This window comes from Martes martes (genome assembly GCF_963455335.1).
Source record: "Martes martes genome assembly, chromosome: 15".
In the NCBI taxonomy this organism is placed as follows: domain Eukaryota; kingdom Metazoa; phylum Chordata; class Mammalia; order Carnivora; family Mustelidae; genus Martes; species Martes martes.
Genome location: NC_137903.1, coordinates 25951072 through 25975181, shown reverse-complemented (window position 1 = coordinate 25975181; position 24110 = coordinate 25951072). Strand labels below are relative to the sequence as shown.

At 40.2% G+C, this 24110-nt stretch overlaps 1 protein-coding gene across 3 annotated transcripts in view; it reads left to right on the top strand.

Moving 5' to 3' along the window:
- The first annotated feature begins 6912 nt into the window (after positions 1-6912).
- Positions 6913-24110, top strand: part of MDM4 (MDM4 regulator of p53) — a 41135-nt gene continuing 23937 nt past the window's right edge. For 2 of the 3 annotated variants that reach the window (XR_013968017.1, XM_080824368.1), the window contains exon 1: positions 6913-7055. The gene's annotated coding sequence lies outside the window, so the exon portion shown is untranslated. The remainder of the gene's footprint in view (positions 7056-24110) is intronic. The other variant, XR_013968018.1, reaches the window with a different exon arrangement.

Sequence of the window (24110 nt, the reverse complement as noted above, 5' to 3'; positions counted from 1 at the left end):
CTTCCACGCTTACTGTTTTCCTTCCCACTGTGCCTAGTTTACTGCTGTAGAAATAGTAGGTACCATATATCAATAGATCAATAGACGTTTGTTGAGTTAAATCATTCCTTCGTGTTGCATTTTGAGTCTGTTCCTTCTAATCTTATTCACAGTGGGAAAAGTAATAGCATGGTAAAACTTCCGATTTAGAAGGTATCTTACAGGTCAACCAATCAATTCCCTCATTTTATAGATGTGGAAACCCAGGCCTGCTCAGGGTCACATAATGTGTTGGTCTTCGTTTTAAAAGAATCAGACAATTGTAGGAAAGAAATCCCTCCAGCTGAGGCTGAGCTGTTTCGTTGTTCATTGTGTTCAGAAATCTCAAGTTCCCAGAAATAAAGAATGAATTCCCTTATCAGTTTTCAAAATTTCATAATCTCGTGTTCCACACCCTATGCGTCAGGGTTGATGAAACTGATTTTGGGAAAGACTAGGCTGATCTGGAGATATTTGTTCTTAATACTCCATGTTGCTCCCGCTGGTACACACTAATACTGTTTTAGGAGGGCTCATCTTGTGAGCCTGACTTGAAAACTGCGACTTGTCTGGAAGGCAAAACTCCGATCAAACCCTAAATGAAGAGTCTGAGCTCTTTTTCTCTCAATCTAAATTTGGACCCCCCTTCCCACTGTTACGTTTATTTTCTTCTATCAGCTCCTCTATTCATGAATCAAATGCATCTCTCCTTCTTTTGTGCTGAGGAATGCTAATCTAACAGCGGCATCATCTAGTGAATGGAAATGTATTTTTCATTATGGGGAAAGATACATTAATCTGGTTCTGTAGAGTCACTAAAATTAAGAGGTCCTATCAGCGATGTGATAGATGGAAGACAGAAGAATTGTAATAAAAAGGTTGCAACTCTATGTCTGAAAATTTAAAGTTGGTTGCCTCGTCTTGTAAGTTACTACTGTTTCCTTTCAGTTTTGTAGATATCGGCAATTGCGCAAACATGAATTATGAGAGAACTCGAAGAACACGTGTCTTAAGTAAATTGAGAAAAAGATAGGAAAGTGAATGTTTTCCCTCACTGTGCTGAAAGAATGAAAGGTATTTCGCCAGAGAAATAACTTATTAGAATTATATCAAGTAAATAGAAGAACAATTCCTCCCAAGAGCGCCCGGATAGCTCAGTCGGTAGAGCATCAGACTTTTAATCTGAGGGTCCAGGGTTCAAGTCCCTGTTCGGGCGTTTGTGGCTTTTGCCCCTCATTTACATTACCGAATATTACCATACGAAATTCTAGAGGTAAGACGTACTTCTACTTCAAAATGAATTCATTTTATCATTGCTTTTAGAATATGCAAGATAAATGTGTTCTCAGGGAAGAAAAAAATGACTATGCAAAATTACTTAATTTTTTAGCGAATATGGAGGTTTTTGTACAGTGGTTTCTCTTTGAGACGGAATTTGTGTTTCTCAGCTTGTTAAAAATTGAAGAAAAAAAAAAATACTAACGTTAAACAGAAGCGCCCGAACAGGGACTTGAACCCTGGACCCTCAGATTAAAAGTCTGATGCTCTACCGACTGAGCTATCCGGGCTCTCATGAGAGAAAGCTTCAACTACAATGCCTTACATAAGATTAAAGAACCTTGTGTAATTAATTTCTCAACCTGTGTTTTGTGAAACTGTTTTAAATCCAAGAAAGCTCTGGATTCCTACAAGAAAGAGAAACAGAAGACCTCAATCAGGCACTTTTCACCAGCATTAGCAGCTACTTTAGAATTGGGAGGTGTTTCTGCGCTCAATAACCATTATGACGTAGGTTTCTTTGATTTGTAACCTCTTTCCAGGATTAAGAGAACGAGAGGTGTATCACTTTCAAAGGGTTGTAGTGGCATCAGATCTATTTTACTGTTGATAATAGGGTGGATATCAGTTCTAAAACCGGCCTAACAACAGAAACGTAAATAAGAGAGTCTAGGAGAGAATATAAATACACTGCTCAGAAGCCGCTGGGTTGAACTGCGTCTTTTGGAGTGGGAGAAAGGACCCTGCAGAGGGATAGTGTGTTTGTCCTGTAAATCCCTTAAAGGCGTCCAAGTAATTTTTAAGTGACGCAAACCCGGGAGGAAGTCCCCAGCCGCGACCCTGGGGGCCGAAGCCCTGCAAGCCAGAGAGGCAGGAGAGCAGAGAGATTTCATGGATCCTAGCACGGAGGCTCTCCTCTTCCACGGCCATCGGCAATCTGAGCGCTGCCTTCTGCTACAGGGCTGGCCTTGAGAGTCACCCGCCATGGGGCTGAGGGTGGGACATAAAAGAGTTTCTGTTAGCTGATGTCGCTTTCCGTTCTTTGCATCTGCTTAATTCCAGCGCTTTAGAGGTGATTGTTCTGGCCCAGAAATTTCACATGTAGGCATCTCTCCCAAAGAAATCATCAGGGTTGTATACAAAGACTTGATTACAGGAAAGATCATCATGGCATATTAATTGGAAAATATTGCAAATGACATAACAGCTATACAAAGTGTGGTACAGCCTTCATGCATGGAATATTATGTAGCTATTAATAATCATGCCATAGGAGAATACAACTTGGGAAAATTGCAAAATACTGTTAAGTTAGGAAGTACTTCAAAGTAATTCATGTATTTCAAAAAATTCAAGTATTTCAAAAAATTCATGCATATATGTCCATTGAAAAACTGAAAGGATCACTATATTTCTACATAAAGCCTGGATTCTGAATTTAGGTGTCCCTGTCTGAAACCTTACTTCCAAAAAAAAAACAAAAACAAAAACAAACACCCCCCCCCCCCCAAAACCAACCAACCAACAAACAAAACTTAACACCATGTGTTCTTGAGCAAGCTACTTCTCTGTGTCTCCGGACAATAGAATAACCGTGAGAATTCCTAAGATAGTTTATATAAATTGTTTGGAATGGTGTCTGACAAGAAATGAGCAATCATGAAGTCACATAAAGACCGTAGCAAAGACGTAACAAGAACAGACTATAGATTCTGCTCTTTCTAGCATTCTAACACTATCTACACTTCAACCCAACATATTTTTAACAATTATTTTCTTATCGAATTAGTTTCAGGTGCACAACATAACGATTCTGTATTTGTAATCATTGCAAAATGATCACCACAGTAAGTCTAGTGAACGTGTCACCACACACAGTAACGAGTTTTTTTTTCTTATGGTGAGAACTTTGAAGATCTACTCTTTTAGCAACTTTCAAATATGCACTACAGCATTATTAACTATAGTGACCCTTTAACATATTTGACTGGATTAGGGGGAGATGTAGAGAATTTTGAAAGCTGACTATATTGAGTTAATTTCAGACAAAAAGAATCACTTTATCCCCTAAGTAAAGGGGAATTATTAAAAGTTTGGCTCATTTACGTTTCAATTTCCCCCTCAAAGGAGCACACATTAGATTTCATTCGTGCTACAATAAAAATGACAAGGACTACCCCATCAAATATTCTCTGTAAGAATCACATTGCCACGATTAATCATCTGCCTAGAGCTAATGGTAAAATGGTTTCTAAAATTGGCTGTGTGCAGACAGAATGCTTAGTCATTAAGTTAGGAATATTAGATGGCCTTTCCTTGGCTCAAAACTCTTTGATTCTCCCCATTACTTTACTGAGTAACACATGGAACTTTTTAGAGCAGCATTCAAAATCCTCCACAATCCGGCCCCAGCTTGCTTTGCTGGCATTCCACACCAGTCTCAATATAAATATAATGCAAACCACAATTGTTATTTAAAATTTTCTGGTAGCCACATTAAAAAAAGTAAAAAGAAATAGATGAAATTAATTTTAATTATATATTTGATTCAACCCAATATATCCAAAATATCATCATTTTGATATGTAATCAATATAAAACATTTTTTTAAAAAAAGATTTTACTTATTTATTTGACAGAGAGAGAGGGAACACAAGCCGGGGAGTGGGAGAGGGAGAAGCAGGCTTCCCGCTGAGCAAGGGAGCCCGATGTAGGGCTCCATCCCAGTACCCTGGGATCATGACCTGAGCTGAAGGCAGATGCTTAATGCCTGAGCCATCCAGGCACCCCTCAATATAAAGCATTAATAATGGGATAATTTACAGTATTTTTTCCTAAGTCTTTTTTCTTTTTTTTTTAATGGTAGCACGCTAGGACTTATTAAACTATGCAGGCACTGGGGTTCACCCATGGTGCTCTTGATGTATAAAGCCTGGATGTTCTGCTAATTCTTGAGCAATGATGCCAGGAAATTGACAGCTAAGTGAATGTTGTACATGAGCTCATCATCTGTCATCTTCCCGTGGCCAACGGTCACTGCCGGACACAGCACATTCTTCATCTGGAATTTTATATATAAATCCTAAAAATCTAAAGAGGTTGATGGCAGGGGTAAATAGTTCAGAATTCAGAATAGTTCTCAGAATTCAGAATTCAGAATATAATATTCAAATTCAGAAGAGTTCTCTTTGGAGTTGAAGGAGGGAGATGCCACAGGAGAATGGACTATGGAAGGCGGCTATGCTAACCACTATACCACCAACGCAAGAATGGACTATGGGAAACTTTTTTGTAATAGGTAAAATACAAAGGAAATAGTTAAATAGGAAATATTTACCTACAAAGGAAGAGTGGTGGGGAAAAGGAGATTATATTCTTCTTTATACCTTTTTCCATGTGTGAAATAGTTCATTGTAATTTTTTAGGAAAGGCTATAGATTAATAACATTTGACTTCTGGTTCCTTTAAAACTCCTAAGGGCTCTAGAAACATCATCTGATTTAGCCATTTTATTTACAGACTGGGAAACTAAAGAACTGTGTAACTTTCTGGTTTCTAGAAATAGCTAGACTAAACCCAGATTTCCCGTCTCTTTATTAAATAAACAGTTTTTGAGTATAATTCTTAAAGAAGGAAGTGGTGATCACTGAGTCAATTATGAGCTTGTTAAGCTAATTTCATTTTCTTTTTTGGTAAGTTCACTTGACACGAAGAAATGCTCTAGTTACAGTTTATTTCCACTACAGCAATTCATTTGATGAAGTTTTATGAAGTCCTTGGGAAAGGATAGCAAAATATTTCCAGATATTGACGACCATTAGGTAGGATCATTAGTGGTTTAAGAACAACATTTGGAGATGAATGATTAATCATGGATCAGCATCAACCATGAGGGGAAAAGCTCTATTCTTTTTCTTTTTCTTTTTTTTAAGATTTTTTATTTATTTATTTGACAGAGAGAGATCACAAGTAGGCAGAGAGGCAGGCAGAGAGAGAGAGGGAAGCAGGCTCCCTGCTGAGCAGAGAGCCCGATGTGGGACTTGATTCCAGGACCCAGAGATCATGACCTGAGCCGAAGGCAGCGGCTTAACCCACTGAGCCACCCAGGTGCCTGAAAAGCTCTATTCTTAACCATGTCCTATTCAACATATTTATCAAGACTTTCAATAAAGACGAATATGATGATCAAAATTTTGTAAAATGCCAAAGTAAAAGAGCTAATCTCTCTTGACCTTCCAGGCAAGGTTAACCGCACTTACCACATTCTCTTTATCTGGACTGTCTGAATCCTCCACTAGACAAGATTACAGGAGTTACTTGCTTTGGATTCTTCTAGGTTGGTGCTTGGCACACAGTAGGTGTTCAACAAATGTTTGTTGATCTTAAATAAAATGAGTTGCCAGACAGGATCATAATTCCAAGAGTCCAGGAGACAGAAGGAAGATACCTAAACTAACCAGATATTATTTAAAAGATATAAAGTACTGTTTGTAAATTTAAAAAAATACTAAAATTAATTGCAGAAAAAAGAGAGGAGAGGCAGTTGAGAGTGGTTCATCCAAAAGAAGCCCCTCCCTTCTATTTTTTGAGAGGTGGTTGCTGATTTCAATCTCTTTCAGAGCAACTGTGAAAAAGGAATTAATTCTTCAGCTCATTTACAGAAATCTGGATCTCCCAGTTATGCGGAAGTTTATGCCAGAAATAGAGCAAGGTGCAATGTGCCAATTAACGGAGGTCATTGCCCCATTTTCTCTAACATGGGTCTGTAACCAGTCCGGGGAGTCACATTTTAAACAGTACAAACAGGTACTTGTTCAGAATATGGTGACCAGGGTGGCTCGAAGCCGTGTCGATTAAGAAATAGCTGAAGGCGGTGAGGGGATTTTTAGCTTGCAGAAAAACAAGTTATAGGGTTAGGGATGGAACATGAGAACTGTCTTCAAATGACTGATTAGTAGTCATTTTATGAAGAATGACTCCTTACTCTGTTCCCCCAAGTGTATAACCGAAACCAATAGAAATGGCAAAGTAACATACTTCAGCCCAGAAAATCCTCTAACATTTAGAATCATCCCTAAATAAATGAAGTTATTTGGGTGGGATAATACCATTTGGCACCGGCAGAGGTGGAAGTCGGCCAACCTGAGAGGTCATCAGGTTGTATGATCCAAAGAAGCCCCACCTCCCGGTTTTTTGCACTCCTTTCAGCGTTTACCACGTGTCTTGAGTTAGTCGTGTATATTCTAGTCCTATCTCCCCCAATTAGCGACAACGCTAACATGCTCTTTGCCCTCTTCAGCCACCACTTCTGGGGAGTTAAGAGTGAATATTCAAGTCAACTGTGAGGAAAATGGTGGTTATTGGAAGAGCAAAAGGCTGTCCCTGACTATGCTATTAGGTTTCTCCCTTCTTGATTTTTTTCCTAGGACACGTCTGTAAATACCATCAGACCCTGCGAGCTCCTGAAACGTTTTTTCACAACTCAGTCGTCCAAGACCTGCGACTCTCTCTCTCTGGACCGGGGCTCTACTCTATGGCAGGGAGAGCTCAGCCTTTCTACCTCTCTAGCCCTCCGGGGAACCTCTATGGTTTCCGGAGGCCTCACCGGAAGCCCTTGTACGAGACGGGTTCAGGAGGCCGGAAATTGCGCTCTCTCTACTCGCCGTTTCAAAATGCTGCTGAGGCCTTAGGGCCTGTGACTGACGCCCCCTCCCCCCACCCGGGCTCGGCGGGGGAGCGACTCATGGAGCGGGCTTAAGGTGTGGCTCTTGGGTTTCGGCGGCCGGGTCCCCAGCGGCAGGGGGCCGGAGGTGGAGAGCGGGGAGCGGGCGGTGGCGCGGCCAGTTCGGCGGACCTCGGAGCTGGGGCGGCGGGCGGGTGGAGCTTGAAGCATGGGTGGCGGCGTTGGGACGGTCGTGCCGGGCGGAAGAAGGGCTGGTGGGGGAAGGGTTCTGCGCTGAGGCCCCGCGGAAGGTAAAAATGGAGGTGCAGTGACGTGCTTGCTGCCGTTCGGCCACCAGGTTACAAACCTCGACTCGAAGTGGTCGGTGGACGATGTTTAACTGGACGCAACATTGGAAACCTACTGAGGCCCTTTGGAGGAAATAGTGGCCACAGGGGGCTGGGGGGAAGAGGGACATTGATATGTCTCAAGATTTGAAGGTAGTCACTTTCAGGGCTGCGCACCATCTGTGTCCGAGGCGCTCGAGTGCCTGTTTGAAGAGGGCTCATTTCGGGACCACACCCAGACCCGCCCAAGCAGAACATCCGGAGTTGGGGCTGGGGAATACGTACTTTATAAACGGCCGAACGTCCAGTGGATCCCCCCCGGATTTCGATAAACCACTCTTAAAGCGTCATCTGCAGAACATGCTGTTGCTTTTCCCTGTCATCGGGGAAGCGCTGTGTTGGTTAGGCAGCTCCTCCACCCCGAACAGGTCACCTGTCAAAGGTACTTAGTACCTTGGCTGTTAAGTATTCCTACATCTCAGTTTAGGTTTTGTCTCCTCCCTCCTCATACTTTCCTGACACCAAAAGATAATCCAGTTTAAAAGTATTTATTTCAGAATATTTTGTTTCACACACTACTGGTGAGGATCACAAATTTTTGTAGTTTATTAAAAAAAAAAAACACAGAATACAGAAGTGTGTAAAGTTTAACTGTTCATTAACCCTAACCGGTTCTCTCCTCAGGCTAGCTGTTAACTGCTTGATAACGTCCTTCCTGACTTTTTGCTACAGTACTCACATTTTTAAACAACAGTGGGGTCATTTTGTATGCATTGTTATGCACCTTAAGTTTTTAAGATAACACCAGGGACAGCTTTCCATCAAATGTAGAGGTCATACTTTCTTTTAAACACATGTATAGTGTTGCTTTAGAGGGTTGTGCAACAGTTTCGTTAGCCAGTTCCCCACGGATGGAATTTTAGGTTGTTCCTGGCACATTGTTTTGCAAACTGTGCTGGAGTATACTCTTGCTACACATTTTACCTGCGTAGGTGTGTCATAGATTTGGTAAGAACTAAACATCTGAATAGTACAGTAGCGGTTTGTTTTTTTTTTTTTAAAGATTTTATTTATTTATTTGACAGAGATCACAAGTAGGCAGAGAGGCAGGCAGAGAGGGGGGAAGGGAAGCAGGCTACCTGCTGAGCAGAGAACCCGATGTAGGGCTCGATCCCAGGACCTTGGGATCATGACCTGAGTTGAAGGCAGAGGCTTTAACCCACTGAGCCACTGAGGCGCCCCTTTTTTAAGTTTTTATTACTCTCAAATATGTAGTTGAAAGAGAATCAGACAGTAGTGTTTAGTAGAGGTCCTTAGGGCTTTAAAGAATTACGAATGATTAATTCTGCTAAATTCTGACAAGTTTTTAATTGAATTAGTCTTAAAATCACAGTTGTCTTCAGAGGTGGAGATTTGAAGATGAGGTGGAGTCTGTTGGACTAAGTGCAGGGTAAAAACCACTCTTCCATCATCACCGGGAGATGAGTGAACTGCTCTCTGATTTCAGCCTAGTAGAGGACACAAATAAAAAATATAATGTGGTAAGTGGTAATAGAGGGGCTCTGGTGTCATCAGCTTCCCTTGGAGTGTCAGAAAGCCACTGCCGAGGAGGTGACTTTTGACCTAGGTAGAAGAATAAGAATTTTCAATAAAAAATATATCACAAAAGAGGAAAAAGGACAGGTGCCTGATAATATCTGAAATCCAAAGGCAGTGGATTTCAAACTTTTTAAACCATGACCCCCAGTAAAAATAAGTTTAATATTGTGACCCGGTACATATAGGAGGGGGAATGGTTAAGAACTCTGGCTCTGCTGCCAGAGTGGTTGGACTCTAAGACCATGATTTTTGGCAAGTTATCTTCTTCTCTGCCTCAGTTTCCCCTTTGAAAATGAGGACAATAATATATTTACCTGATAGGATCTCTGTAAGGATTGAATGAGTTGTTGCCAAAATAAAAAAAAGTTACTGCTTTAAAGAGTGCCGGATACAAAGGTGCTTAACTGTTTTGTGTTGGCTATTTTCAATAACAGAAACAGGTTCCACAGAACAAAACTTACCTTTGTTATTTACTTTTATTTTCTATTCTCTTCTATTTCATTAATGGAGGGGAGCAGTTAAAACTCAGTGGGTACAACTTGTAGTTTGAAAAACTCAGTACTAAAAACACCTAGGAGGTAAGTGTTAAAAGGACTTGACCCCATTGAAGAAACTGAGTTCATCATTCGTCATGGTGGGGATTGAATGGTGGAAGTGGAAACTTGGAGGAGAAGAGTACCAAGCAGGATTGGAGACAGTAAGTTGGAGACCAGTCACATAAGCTCATGCACACATACCCAGTGAGGGGAGTGAGAGTATGGAAATGGACTTGCCTCCTGAGTCAGTTCTACAGGCCCATGTGTCATAGTCCTTCACTCTTCAAATGCACTGAAAAAGAGGGTAGTTTGGCCTGCCCCAGGATATCCCTATTTCTGCTGTATTGTGGAATGAAGTGGTGGAATTGGATTGGCTTTTTTTTTTTTTTTAAGATTTTATTTATTTATTTCAGAGAGAGTGCGCAAAAGGGAAGGGCAGAGGAAGAGGGAGAAGCAGACTCCGCAGGGAGCCAGATGTGGGGCTGATCCCAGAACGCAGGGATCACGACCTGAGTTGAAGGCAGGTGCTTAACTGACTGAGCCACCCCGGTGCCCCATGGCTTCTCTGTCAATAAACCCATCTCTCTTGAGGAAGAGTCCTTTGGGTTATTTTATTTATTACTTTTTAAGTTGATACACAGTTAACACATGATGTCATGTTCATTTTAGGTGTACCTGTAGTGATTTGACAGCCCTATCCATTATGCTATTCTTACGCAAGTGCAGCTACTGTCACCACACAACCATTGTACAATACCATTGTCTAGATTCCCTGCATTGTACCTTTTATCCTTGTGACTTACTCATTCCATAACCTGTATTCCCACTCCCTTTCACCCATTTTTGCCTGTCCCTCCACCTCCTCCTCTCTGGCAACCATCAGTTTGTTCCAGGGAGGGTTTTCTTTTTTTTTTTTTTAAAGCAAGAAAACGGTACAAAGAACTTTCTTCCCTCATTCATTTAAAAGTAGGCAAGTTCTTTCCAGCTTTTTTTTTTTTTCTCTTTCCAGCTTTTCTAAAAGATTTTTAAATTTATTTGAGAGAGAGCAGAGCAAGAGAGAGCACAAGTGGGGGGGGGAGGGGCAGAGGGAGCAGCAGACTCCAGGGAGCCAGATGTAGGGCTTGATCCCAGGACCCTGCAGATCATGACCTGAGCCACAGGCCTACGCTTAACTAACTGAGCCACCCACGTGTCCTTCTTTTCAGCTATTTATTTATTTATCTATGTATGTATTTATTTGACAGAGACACAGCAAGAGCGGGAACACAAGCAAGGGGAGTGGGAGAGGGAGAAGCAGGCCCCTACTCTATGTAGGGCTTGATTTTAGGACCCTGGGATCATGACCCAAGCCAAAGGCAGACTCTCAAGGACTCTGCCACCCAGGCGCCCCTCTTTTTGTTTTTTTATACTTATCTCTAAGGTTTTTTTTTTTTTTTTTTTTAATTTATAAGTTTTTTTTTTTTTTAATATTTTATTTATTTGTCAGAGAGAGAGAGAGGGAGAGAGAGCGAGCAAGCACAGGCAGACAGAGTGGCAGGCAGAGGCAGAGGGAGAAGCAGGCTCCCTGCTGAGCAAGGAGCCTGATGTGGGACTCGATCCCAGGACGCTGGGATCATGACCTGAGCCGAAGGCAGCCGCTTAACCAACTGAGCCACCCAGGCGTCCCTCTCTAAGGTTTTATTAGCTGAAAGAAACATTTCCAGAGAGCCAAAGCAGCACCAGTTAATAATGTAGATTCTTTTTTGTAACTGGAGTATTTTCTGAGTACTAGTTTTTCAAGATGTAATAGGTAATGGAATTTTTGTGATTTTTTAAAAAAAGATTTTATTTAGTTATTTGACAGAGAAATCCCAAGTAGGCAGAGAGGCAGAGGGGGAAGCAGGCTCCCTGCTGAGCAAAGAGCCCTTATGCTGGGCTCTATCCCAGGACCCTGAGATCACGACCTGAGCCGAAGGCAGAGGCTTAACCCACTGAGCCACTCAGGCGCCCCTATTTTTCTTAATTTCTTAGTGAAATATTTTAAAGCATATCACACAGTGTCATTTTACCTTTAAATATGTTAGAATGTATCTGTCAGGTCAGGATTTTTTAAAAAATGGCCACAGTGCCTTTTTACTACAATTAACAGTTTCTTAATATCTTCTGCTTAGTACATAATTCAACATTTTATGATTGTTTAGGGAGAAATGGCATTTACAGATAGTTATCTTTGAGTCAGGACATGAATGAACAAGGTCTGCATGCTGTATTAAGGTTATGTTTTTTTAAGCCTAAATAATGGTCTCCCCACTTAACCATATCCCCCCACCCTCCCCGCCCCACCATCTGAGATCTTGTAGCATTTCCTGCATTCTGGGTTTGGCTAATTATTTGCTTTTGTTATTATTTATTCCTTTACCCTCTGTTTTTCCTATAAGCAGATGTAGAAGCTTGATTAGTTGGTTTTTGTTTTTGTTTTGTTTTGTTTTTTGTCAAGAATACTTCACAGGAGGTAGGAGGTTCTGGGTGCTTCCTCTTGCCTTCCATCAAGAAGTACATGATGCAAATGTCCGTCCTCTAGAGAGGTTTGTCAGTGGTCCAGTATTCTTGGCCTTCTCCCTGTGTTTTAAAGTTCCCCCTCCCCCAGCTTTTTACTTAAATGGTTTATCAGCTGTTAGTGATCGTTGAGGTAATATTTAACCTGAGACTAGAAGGTCTAGGATGAGTCAGTCTTCGTAGAATTCACAGTGCTACAAATGAAGGAACAATGTGTGCAAAGGCCCTCGAAGCAGGAAGTAAATGCTGTGAGAAACTAAAAGATCAGTGTGGGGAGGTGCAGGGAGCGTGGAGAACATGAGGTGCAAGAGGAAAGTTTGGCAAGACGGGCTAGATTTTGTGTTTATCTTTAGAGCAGTAGCAAGCTTTCAAGTAGGGCCTGGCACTGTAGCATTAGGTGTTTTGTTTTGTTTTTTTAATCCTTTTAGCTGTAGTGTGGAATTTGGTTTGGAGCGGGTTAGATCAGTGAAGTCTTTTTTAGTGATGCACAGAGGGAATAACACTTTTGGTTTGGGGAAATAGTCACGGAGATGAAAAGAAGGGGTGGTTTTGAAAGATTTAGAAGTTAAAATTGAGGGGCACCTGGGTGGCTCAGTGGGTTAAGCGTCTGCCTTGGGCTCGGGTCATGATCTCAGGGTCCCGGGATGGAACCCTGCATTGGACTGTCTGCTCAGCAGGGAGCCTGCCTCTCTGCCTACTTGTGATCTGTCAAATAAATAAATGAAATCTTTAAGAAAAAAAAAGTTAAAATTGATCAGGTTCGATGATGTGATAATGGGAAGAGAGAGATAAGAGGACTCTTAACTTTCTGGTTTTATTAATTTGTTTGTTTGTTTATTGGGACACCTGCATGGCTCAGTTGGTTAAGCGTCTGCCCTTGGCTCAGTCGTGATCCCAGGGTCCTGCGATCAAGTTCCACATTAGGCTCCCTGCTTGGCGGGAAGCCTGCTTCTCCCTCTGCCTGCTACTTCCCAGGCTTGCGTGCGTGCTCGCTCGCTCTCTCTGAGAAATAAATAAATAAAACCTATTTATCTTATCTAGAGAGAGCACACGCATGGGGTTGAGGTGGAGGGAGAGGGAGAGAGAATCCAAACAGGCTCCCTTCCCAGCGTGGAGCCTATTACAGAGCTCAGTCTCCCAACCCTGAGATATGACCTGAGCTGAAATTAAGAGATGCTTAACCCACTGAGCCACCCAGGTGCCCCCTACTTTCTGGTTTGAGCAACTGAATGTAACTGCTCACTGGTAGCATAGTGGGAAAGAATAGCTTTAGACTCAGGCAAGTTATTTGACTTTTAGGCTGCGTTTCCTCTTTTAAGGAGCAAGTAACAATACTTAAACCTTCTGTAATCAAAAGAGACTCCCAAATGGGAAAGGGACAAGATCTTGCTTTGGATTCAGAGCTTGTCAGCTGACTTCATTTCTCACATAAGTCTTGAACAGTACCTTTGCTCATGTCTTCCCCTCCCATTCTTTCCACTATTCTCTCATTTTAAAAATCTTTCCATTCCTGTCTCCATTCCCTCTCATTCCTCCTCTGCCTTGCAATCGGACTAATTTGTCCTGCTCTTAACTTCCATTGCTTTGAAAGCAGTGGGTTTTTTTGTTTTGTTTTTTAATGGCACAGTTTTCTTTTTTCTTTTTTTAAGATATTATTTATTTATTTAACAGAGAGAGAGATCACAAGTAGGCAGAGAGGCAGGCAGAGAGAGGGGAAGCGGGGCTCGATCCCAGCACCCTGGGTTCATGACCTGAGCTGAAGGCAGAGGCTTAACCCACTGAGCCACCCAGGCGCCCCAAATGGCACAAAGCAAAGTAGGAAAACCTTATTGATGTTTAAATTCTTCAGACCTGCCAAGTAGTCAGTTCCTGTTCCTACTGAGATGCTGAGTTAGTGTGACTGTTGGCTCCCAGAATCATCCCTATAGGAATGGTAATAGGAAAATGCTGTGAGAAACAGTCTGGTGATGTGGGCTGTTCTGAACTGTGTGTGTGTGTGTGTGTGTGTGTGTGTGTGTGTGTATGTATGGGGAGGCGGCTTTGGTCTGGGACAGGAGAATAAAACCATGGGGGAAGGAATGTTGGAATACTGCTCTAGTTTCTTCCTTGCCTCAATACCTTGGAATTACCTTTTTCTACGCTTGTGACCCAGAGCCCTAGTCCAGCTCTCCTCAGTGAATCAGGGCATTACAGAACCATATACTTGTGAGCAGCTGATGAAAAATAGGTGAAGACTGACCTCAGACAGCACTTCTCTTTTACCTTCTAAGTCCTTAGGTCTCCTCAAATCCTATCATAGTGCTGCTTCTCCTTGGGGAACAAAAGATGAGTCTTTTTTTTTTTTTAATATTTTTTAGAAGATTTTTTATTTATTTATTTGACAGAGATCACAAGTAGGCAGAGAGGCAGGCAGAGAGAGAGGAGGAAGCAGGCTCCCTGTCGAGCAGAGAGCCTGATGCAGGACTGGATCCCAGGACTCTGGGATCATGACCTGCGCCGAAAGCAGAGGCTTTAACCCACTGAGCCACCCAGGTTCCCAGGATGAGTCTTTGATCTGGGTAGTGAGTGAATGGGGTGAAGAGTGAGTGTGGTTTTCTGGTGCTTGGGTCTTTCTACTTTTGTACTTTGTATTTCTTGTTTTTTTTTGTTTTTGTTTTTTTGAACTTTATTTTTATTTTTTTATTTTTGAGTAATTTCCATACCTCCTATGGGGCCTGAATTTAACCCTGAGGTCAAGAGTCGCACTCTCTTCTGGCTGAGCCGTACTATTTTCTACCTTACTCCAGTTTGCTGCAGCTAATACGGGCTGGAATCTGGTCTTGCCCCATATTCTTTGCCTTTCAGAGTATCTCCTGCCCTCTAGGGAAGAATAACAAAGACAGTTGAAGAGCACAGGTATTTCAGGAGAAGAATAATGTATAAGTTTCATTGGAACAGAAATAATAGAATAGATGGACATAGAGTTTAAAGTTGGAATGGTAATTATCCTAAAAGGAATGGGGAACATCTTAACTTGCAGTAAGAATAAGCAGGGACAGAGAGAACCAGTCCAAAAATACTAGGGTTGAAAAAATGCAATGGTTGAAATAACAGAATGGATACAATTGAAGAATGAATTAGAACTCCAGATTGAGAAAATCTCCCAGAACTAAAAAAAAAAAAGGATAAAATCTAAAAGAAAAATCGAAAGGTAAGGATAATAGATGTAGAGGCACTCAAGTCTAAATAATAGGAATCTTTCTGTTAAATTTCATTTTTTAATTTTATTTTTAAGTAATCTCTACATTCCATGTGGGGCTTGAACTCACAACCCTGAGATGAGAAATTGCATGCTCTCCCAACGAGCCAGCCAGGTGCCCCTAAATAATAGGAATCTTATTTTATTTTTTAAAGCTTTTATTTATTGATTTGACAGAGAGGGACACAGCAAGAGGGGGAACACAAGCAGGGGGGAGTGGGAGAGGGAGGAGCAGGCCTCCCGCCGAGCAGGGAGCCTGAAGTGGGGCTAGCAGGACCCTTTTAGGCAGGAACCTAAAGACTGAGCCACCCAGGCGCTCCAGGAATCTTAAATAAAAATGAAAAGGAGGGGGTGCCTGACTGGTTCAGTTGGTGGAACATGCGACTCTTGATCTGATCATGAGATCAAACCCCATATTGGGCGTGGAGCCCGCGTTTAGGAAAAAAAAAAAAAAAAGATATGCTTGAAATAATGGGAAAAATAGTTCTCTTTTAGAATTAAAAAAAGGGGGTTCCTGGTGGCTTGGTTGGTTAAATATCTGAGTCTTGATTTCGGCTCAGGTCGTGATCTCAGGCTTATGAGATTGAGCCCTCTGCTGGATGGGGAGTCTGAGATTTTCTCTGCTTCCCTCTGCCCATCCCCCACACGCTCTTGTGCTTTCCTTAAAATAAATCTTAAAAAAAAAAAAAAAAAGTGAATGTCCTCAAAGGGAAAGTTTTCGTAGAATGCTGAAGATGAGTGATCAGGAAAAGTTTGCTTCCAGGAACATTATAGTGAAATTTAAGAATAACAAAGCAAAAGAAGCCTCAGAGAGAAAGAGCAGATTACTACAAGGAACAAAAATTAAACTGGCATCAGACTTGAACAGCATCACTAAATGCAGGAAAACAAGAGTGTTTGCAGAGTTTTGAAGAGAAACTTAGAATTTTATACCCAACCACATTCATTTAAATAAGATATAATAAAAATATTCTCAGGTGTATGAAGTCTTGGAAGCCTTGCCATACAAAGACCCATATTGAGCCCAGTTCTGGATGAAATACTAAGTGATTCAAATCCAGGACGTGTTAGATCTGTGAAGTAAAGGTGATTATAATTACTTGATATTCATTGTAAAGGGTAAGCCCCCTCACCCACCCAAAAAAAGTCTGTCAGAATTTAAAGTCCAGATGATACAATATTAAAGTTCCTATCTTTGGGGCACCTGTGTGGCTCAGTGGATTAAGCTTCTGCCTTCAGCTTGGGTCATGATCTCAGGGTCCTGGGATTGGAGCCCCACATCCGGCTCTCTGCTCGGTGAAGAGCTTGTTCTCTCCACCCCCCCCCCCCCCGCCCCGTCTGCCTGCCTGCCTACTTGGGATCTCTCTCTGTCAAATAAATAAATAAAATCTTAAAAAAAAAAAAAGTTCTTATCTTTTTAGCAGGGAGACATAGAATTTTTTAAAATTTATCTTTCTTTCAGTGATCCACGATTCATTGTTTATGCACCACACTCAGTGCTCCATGCAATATGTGCCCTTAATACCCAGCACCAGGCTCACTCAACCCCCCACCCCCCAGAATTATTATTTTTTTAAAATTTCATTTATTTATTTGACAGACTGTGAGAGAGGGAACACAAGCAGGGGGAGTGGGAGAGGGAGAAGCAGGCTCCCCACTGAGCAGGCAGCCCTATGCCAACGCAGGGCTCAATCCCAAGATGCTAGGATCATGACCTGAGCCAAAGGCAGTCTCTTAATGACTGAGCCACCCAGGCGCCCCGGAGATAGCATTTTTAAGAAAGTCAGTAACATTAAGCATAGGAAGAGTGGAACAAACTGGAATGCTAAGTCAGGATGGTAGAAACATCCATACATACTAATTAGAGTGAATGGACTGAATTTACTAGTTAAAGGTAAAAACTGGCAAACGATTGAAAAATCCGAAGTTCAGATACATTTTTTTTTTTTTTTTTACAAGGGACACACTAGAAGTTTAAGGGCATGTAAAAATAGAAAGTAAAAGATGGGGGAAATACATGCCTGGAATTTTTAAAGCTGGCATGACCTCCCTAATACTAGATAAAATGCGCTTTAGGACAGAATGTCTTAATTGGGATGGAAAGAATCACTATGTAATGACAATCACTATATAATAACCATATAATGATCGTAATATGTCAGTTCAGCAAGAAGATACAGCAATTTAAAGCACGTTTGCCTCTGATTAAAAGTCCTTAAAATAGATGATGTAGAATTGGTGGAACTACGTGGGATAAATGGACGAGTCCACCATTGTAGTGGGAGATTTCATTATATCTCTCTTAATTATTTGTAGGTCAGACTAACAAATTACTAGATATATAAGATTATAAAAAGCTAGCAAGCTTAACATAACACAGAGTTTTGCAAGCATACATTATAGAATTGATTGCCAACCAGACCAGGTGAAAGCCTTAATTTAAAAAGAACAGGTTTTACAGAGAGGAGGATATCTCCCCACAGTGCTGTTAAATTAGGAGTTAATCACAAAAACGTAAATTTAGAAAATACAGTATGCATAGGCATAGCTATCAAGCTCAGGGATTTAAAAAATTACGGAAATTGAAAAACACAGCTGAATGATAATGAAAGCTTTATATAGCAAAATCTGTGGGCTAACTTAAAAAATATTGCTAGGGTGGGAGGGGGAAGGAATTTGTAGCCTTAAATATATTATTTATATATTATATAAATATAAATTTATATTATATATAATATGTATAATATATAATACATATTATATAATTTGTATAATATAAGTTATATAAATATATATAAATTGTAAGTGAAGGAGTAAGCTAAATGTCCAACTTAAGAAACTGGGAAATGATCAACAAATTCTTTTTTTTTTTTTATTTGACAGAAAGAGATCACAAGTAAGCAGAGAGTCAGGGAAGCAGGCTCCCTGTTGAGCAGAGAGCCTGATGTGGGGCTCGATCCCAGGACGCCGGGATCATGACCTGAACCGAAGGCAAAGACTTAACCCACTGAGCCACCCGGGCGCCCCAACAGATTCTTTAAGAGTAGAAGAGGTAATAAGAAAAAATGTAATATCATGAATGGAAAGGAAGATGTGTCTGTACACAGATTAAAAGAATATACCAACTATATGCCAGTAATTTTGAAAACTTAGACAAATGGAAGAAGAAATAAAAAGCTTGAATAATTTAATATTTATTTAATTAAAATAGTGATTAAAAACCTTCCCAGAAAGAAAACACCGAGTTTTATGTTTCTTTCTTTTTTTTTTTTTTAAAGGTTTTATTTATTCACTTGACAGACACAGTGAGAGAGAGAACGCAAGCAGGGGGAGTGGGAGAGGGAGAAGGAGGCCTTCTGCCTGGCAGAGTGCTCCATGCAGGGCTTGATCCTGGGATCCTGGGACCCTGGGATCATGAACTGAGCCAAAGGGAAACACCCAGTGACTGAGCCACCCAGGCGCCCTGAGTTTTATGTTTCAAAGTTTAATTCTACCAATCTTTCAAGGACCGGAACATCTTTATTTTGCGAAAATTTTTTTCCCCTGGCAATAGAAAAATAGGCACTGTTCAACAATTGATTCTATTAAGCCTGCTAGCCCTGACATCCAAACTAGACAAAAACTTCATGGTGGAAAATTGTAGACCCATTTCATTCCCTAAGATAGACTTGACAACCTAAACAAAGTAGCAAATCAGAACCAGCAGTGTACAAAAAAGGATAATACTCCCAAACCAAGTTCGGTTTATGTCAGGTGTGTAAGGATTTAATTTTAGAAAGTCCAGAAATGAAATTCAGAAACACCACATCAATAGATTAATGGAAAAAATCATGATCATTTCAATAGATTCAGAAAGAATGTTGTTATAAAATATTCTTTCTGAATCTGTTGAAATGATTATGGTTTTTTATAAAAACCACTTTCCATGATATGTTTTTAGCTAATGAGGATGAAGAGAAACCCTTCTAAACTGATAGAGTAACTGTTAAAGAACAACAAACAGTTAAAAAAAAGTGTAGGGAAACATTAGAAGCACTTTCTTTAAAGTCAGAAACAAAGATGCCCAGGATCATGTGTATTTGACATTGTGCTGATAGTCCTAAGCAGTAAAGAAAGAAATCAGGAGCGTAAGAATTGGAAAGAAGGTGGTAAGATTTTATTATCTGCTGGTGGCATAATTATTTACATAGAAAAAAACATTCACAGATTATTAAAAATAGTTACTAGGTGACTGGATAGAAGATTATTGAAAGTCATTTGTATTTCTGTATATATGCAAAAGCTAAAAATCATAATGAAAGAGAAGCCATCACAGTAGTATTAGAATATCAACTTTAGAAATTATTTTAACAGATGTGTTAAATCTCCAAAGGGAAAATTTTACTTAAATAAGTCTTTAATAAATAGAGAAATGTATGATGTTGATGATTAGAAAACAGTTTGATCTGTATATAAAGTATAATTTCATTCAGAATCCCAACAGGGATTTTTATGGAACTTGGTAAAGATAATGCTACCATTTATGTGGAAGATACAAGGACCGGGAAGGCAAACTGATGCAGCCACTGTGGGAGATCGTATGGAGGTTTCCTCAAAAAGCATAAATAGAAGTACCCTATGATCCAGTAGTTGCACTACTGAGTATTTACCCCCAAAATACAAAGCACTAGCTCAAAGGGATACATGCATCCCTGTGTTCATTGCAGCATTATGTACAATAGCCAAATTATGGAAGCAGCCAAAGTGTCTATTGATAAATGGGTAAAGAAGGTTGGTGTATATGCTCATTATGTTGGAATATTATTCAGCTATAAGAGAGAAGAGAAATCTTGTCATTTGCAACAACATGGATGAAGCTAGAGAGTGTAGTGCAAAGCAAACTAAGAGGAAAACCAAATCTGATTTCACTCATGAGGTATTTAAGAAACAATACAAAGAGCAAAGGGAAAAAAAGGAGACAAACTAAGAGAACAAACTCACAGAGAACAAACTGATGGTTACCAGAAGAGAGGGAAAGTAGGTGGGGGTTGGGTGAAATAGGTGATGGAAATTAAAAAGTACACTTATAGTGAGCACTGAGAAATGTATAGAATTGTTGAATCAGGGACGCCTGGGTGGCTCAGTTGGTTGGGCGGCTGTCTTCGCCTCGAGTCATGATCCTGGAGTCCTGGGATTGAGTCCCGCATGGGGCTCCATGCTTGTTGGGGAGCCTGCTTCTCCCTCTGCCTCTGGCTGCCACTCTCTCTGCCTGTGCTCACTCACTGTGACCAAAAAAAAAAAAAAAGAAAGAAAAGAATTATTGAATCATTACATTGCACACCTGAAACTAATGTTAACTATATTGGAATTAAAATTGAAAACTTAAAAAGTTAAAAATTTTAAGAAGTTGGGGCCAAGAATAGCTGGTTACTTCTAAAAAAGAACATGGAGGAAAAGACTTGCTTTACTGGATAGGAATACTTATTATAAGATAGGAATTAAGACAGTGTTAAATTGAGAAAACAGAGAGAGATTGATCGATCAGTGGAATAGAATAGAGAACTCAAGCACCCATGTATGTAAGGAAAATTCAGTATACAAAAGAGGTGGCTGGCAGGAAAGAATGCATGTTCAGTAAACTGAGCTGGAAAAATGGCTATCTGTAGGGAAGAAGAGTAAAATTGATCTCTAAAAAGAAAAAAGTCAATTCCAGATTAAGAATTTAAAGGTCATAAAATGTCATCCTTTCACCACACACACTCACAAATTTTTAGTAGAAAGTATAGGTGAATATGAGACCTTGGGGAATAAAAGAGTGCTTAAATCAGAGGGGCCATTGACTAAAAAAGAGAAGATAAATATAAATTTGATTTTATTAAAATTAAGTTTTCATATAAGTACCTTCTAGGTATGGAAAAGACTTTATATGTTAGGATATTTGCAGGACACCCAATTGACATAGGGCTAATATTAACAATTTATAAAGAACTGTTATAAATTAAGTATAAGAAAATCAGGAAAATGTCTAGAAGACATGAGCTGATATTTCATAGAAGAGGAAACAAGGCTGCTAAGCATATGAAGAGATTTTGTATCATTATCATTAGTGAACAGAGAAAAAGCCCATACCTATTGGCAAAAGTTAAAAAGTTTTATGACATCAAATAATGGAGAGGAGATGGATTCACAGGATATCTTACAGATTCTTGTTGGGATTGTGGATTGGTGCAAACACTTTGAAAACACTTTGGTATCAGTTCCTAAAGTTCAGTATTCATGTATGCTATGAGTGAACAATTTCTTTTGTAGATATGCGTAAGAGACACCTTTGTTTTTTAAGAGACGCCTTTTTCGCACATGTACATGAATATTACTAGTAGCACTATTCATAATAGTGAAAACCTAGAAACAACCCAAATGTTCATCACACAGTGTAATATTATACAGCAGTAAAAATGAATGAAAAATAAGGTATGCTGTGACATGGATGTATCTTGAAAACATTATGCTAAGTGAAATAAGCCAGACACCAAAGGACAAATACTGTGATTTCACTTATATGAGTTATCTAGTATAGGCATATTCATAGAGACAGAAAGTAGGATTGTGATCACAAGGTCGTGGGGGGAGGAGGTCATTGGAGAGTTAATTGTTTAATGGGTGCAGAGTTTCGGTTTGGGTGATTAAGAAGTTCTGGAAATGGATAGTGTTGATGGTGTACAGTATTGTGAACGTACTTAATGTTACTAAATTGTACACTTAAAAATGGTAAATTTTATGTTATATTTAGTTTACAATAAAAATTAAAAAAAGAACTAAGGACTCTTAATTATAGGAAACAAGATTGCTGGAGGGCTGGGGTGTGGGGTAACTAGGTGATGGACATTAAGGAGGGCACATGATGTAATGAACACTGGGTATTATATATTACATATTTTTTTAAAGATTTTATTTATTTATTTGACAGAGGTCACAAGTAGGTAGAGAGGCAGGCAGAGAGAGGAGGAAGCTGGCTCCCTGCTGAGCAGAGAGCCTGATGTGGGGCTCCTTTCCAGGACCCTGGGACCATGACGTGAGCCGAAGGCAGAGACTTTAACCCACTGAGCCACCCAGGCACCCCAATAATACATTATATGTTAATAAAAAAGAAAACAAAAGTAAATAAAGTGACACAACAGTAGGAATTGTTAGTGAAACAAAAAATCTCAAAAATTACTATACCTGCTTCTTTTAAGTTAAAAGCAGCTAACCTAAAAATACTTACTTGTAGCATTCCATTTTGATGCACTAAAATGCATGAAAAGGAAGGAAAGAAAATCAAAACATGATAAGGATGATTGTTGGGGAGAGGCAGGGGAATGTGCTAGGGAAGGATATTACAGTTAAATGTAGGTGGTTGTCAGGAGTACTGCTTTGTGGATGTTTATTGCATCAGGAAGAATAAAGGAAAAGTGGGCCACGTGCTGATAAACAATGAGAGTCTCTTGAAAAAAAGGATTATGATTAATTCTGTATATTGAGGTCTAAGGGGCAAAAAAATATTACTAAGTGGGGACTTCAGAACTATTGAGTTTGAAATCTTGACTCCAGCAACTCACTGAATTGTATTATCTTGGGCAAATAACATCTCTATGCTTCTCTTGCCTTAGATGTAAAACAAAGAATAATGTTTATTATAGTCTTCTAATAATAATTATACTATAAGTAATTATTATACTATAAATAATAGTAATAATTCTGTTACCTACGTCATAGGATTATTTAAGTATTAAATGGGTTAATATGTGTGCCTGGTACTGAGTCTGCGCCTTTTGTTTTGATTATCTAGCGCTGTGTCATAAACCACCCAACAACTTAGTTAAAATAACAGCCATTTGATTTATTCCTATGATTTTGTGGGCTTAGTTGGATGGTTCTTGTCTGTCATGCAGCTCTGGTCAGGCGATAGCTGCTGTTGGAATGTCCTGTTGTATGTGGTGCTTTGGAGGGAGTGGCTAGAAGGCTGTGATCAGCTGGACAACTAATCCTCCCCACATGGCCCTTTTATTTGGTCTCTAGTAAAGCAGTCAGATTTTACCGGTCTCCAAGAGCACAAAAAATGTAGCCGCCAGGCTTGGAATTGGCACATTATCCCTTCCGCTGTATTCTGTTGATAAATGTCACAGAGCTACTTGGGAGATGCGTTCATTGAGGACCATTTTTGGAAACCATCCACGCTGTTATTTCTTTATTTTTAAGATTTTATTTTTGGTTAAGTGCAGACTGAACGTGGGGCTACAGTCCTGAGATCAAAAGTTGCATGCTCCGCCCACTAAGCCAGCCAGGAACCCAGCATCCACACTGTTACTGATACTTGTGTCCATCATGTTACTCTACAGTAACATGTATGTAATTGTCAGTTTCGGCACCAGGGACTGATTAATGAATAAATACAAATCTCTGCCCACTTGCTGCTTCTGTTTTACATGATAAGGAATTAGAGCGTATAGTATGTTGGTAATAAGGACGATGCAGAAAAATAATCTCCTTCCCTCCTGCAGGGAAGGAGATAGGGAATACTGGGGGTTGGGAGCTGCAGTTTTAAAAATGGGTAGTCACGGAAGGCCTCCTCGGTAAACTGACATTTGAGTAGACCAAAGGAGGAGGTTAGGAGCTCGAGGGGCAAGGGTAGGAGCAAGAAAACCTTAGGAGGGTAGTGTAGTTGAGAGGTAGGTGGTTTGGATTAGTGCAGTAATAGTGGAAGTGGTGAGAAATGGCTAGAGTTTGGATATATTTTGAAGATAACAGCTTGGTGTGGAATGTGAAAGAAAACGGGATCAGGGATGGCTTCAAGGTCGTTGACCTGAGTAGCTGGAAGGATGGAGTTGTTGATTGCTGAGGTGGGGAAGACTGCGGGACTGGCAGGTTTGGGGAGGTCT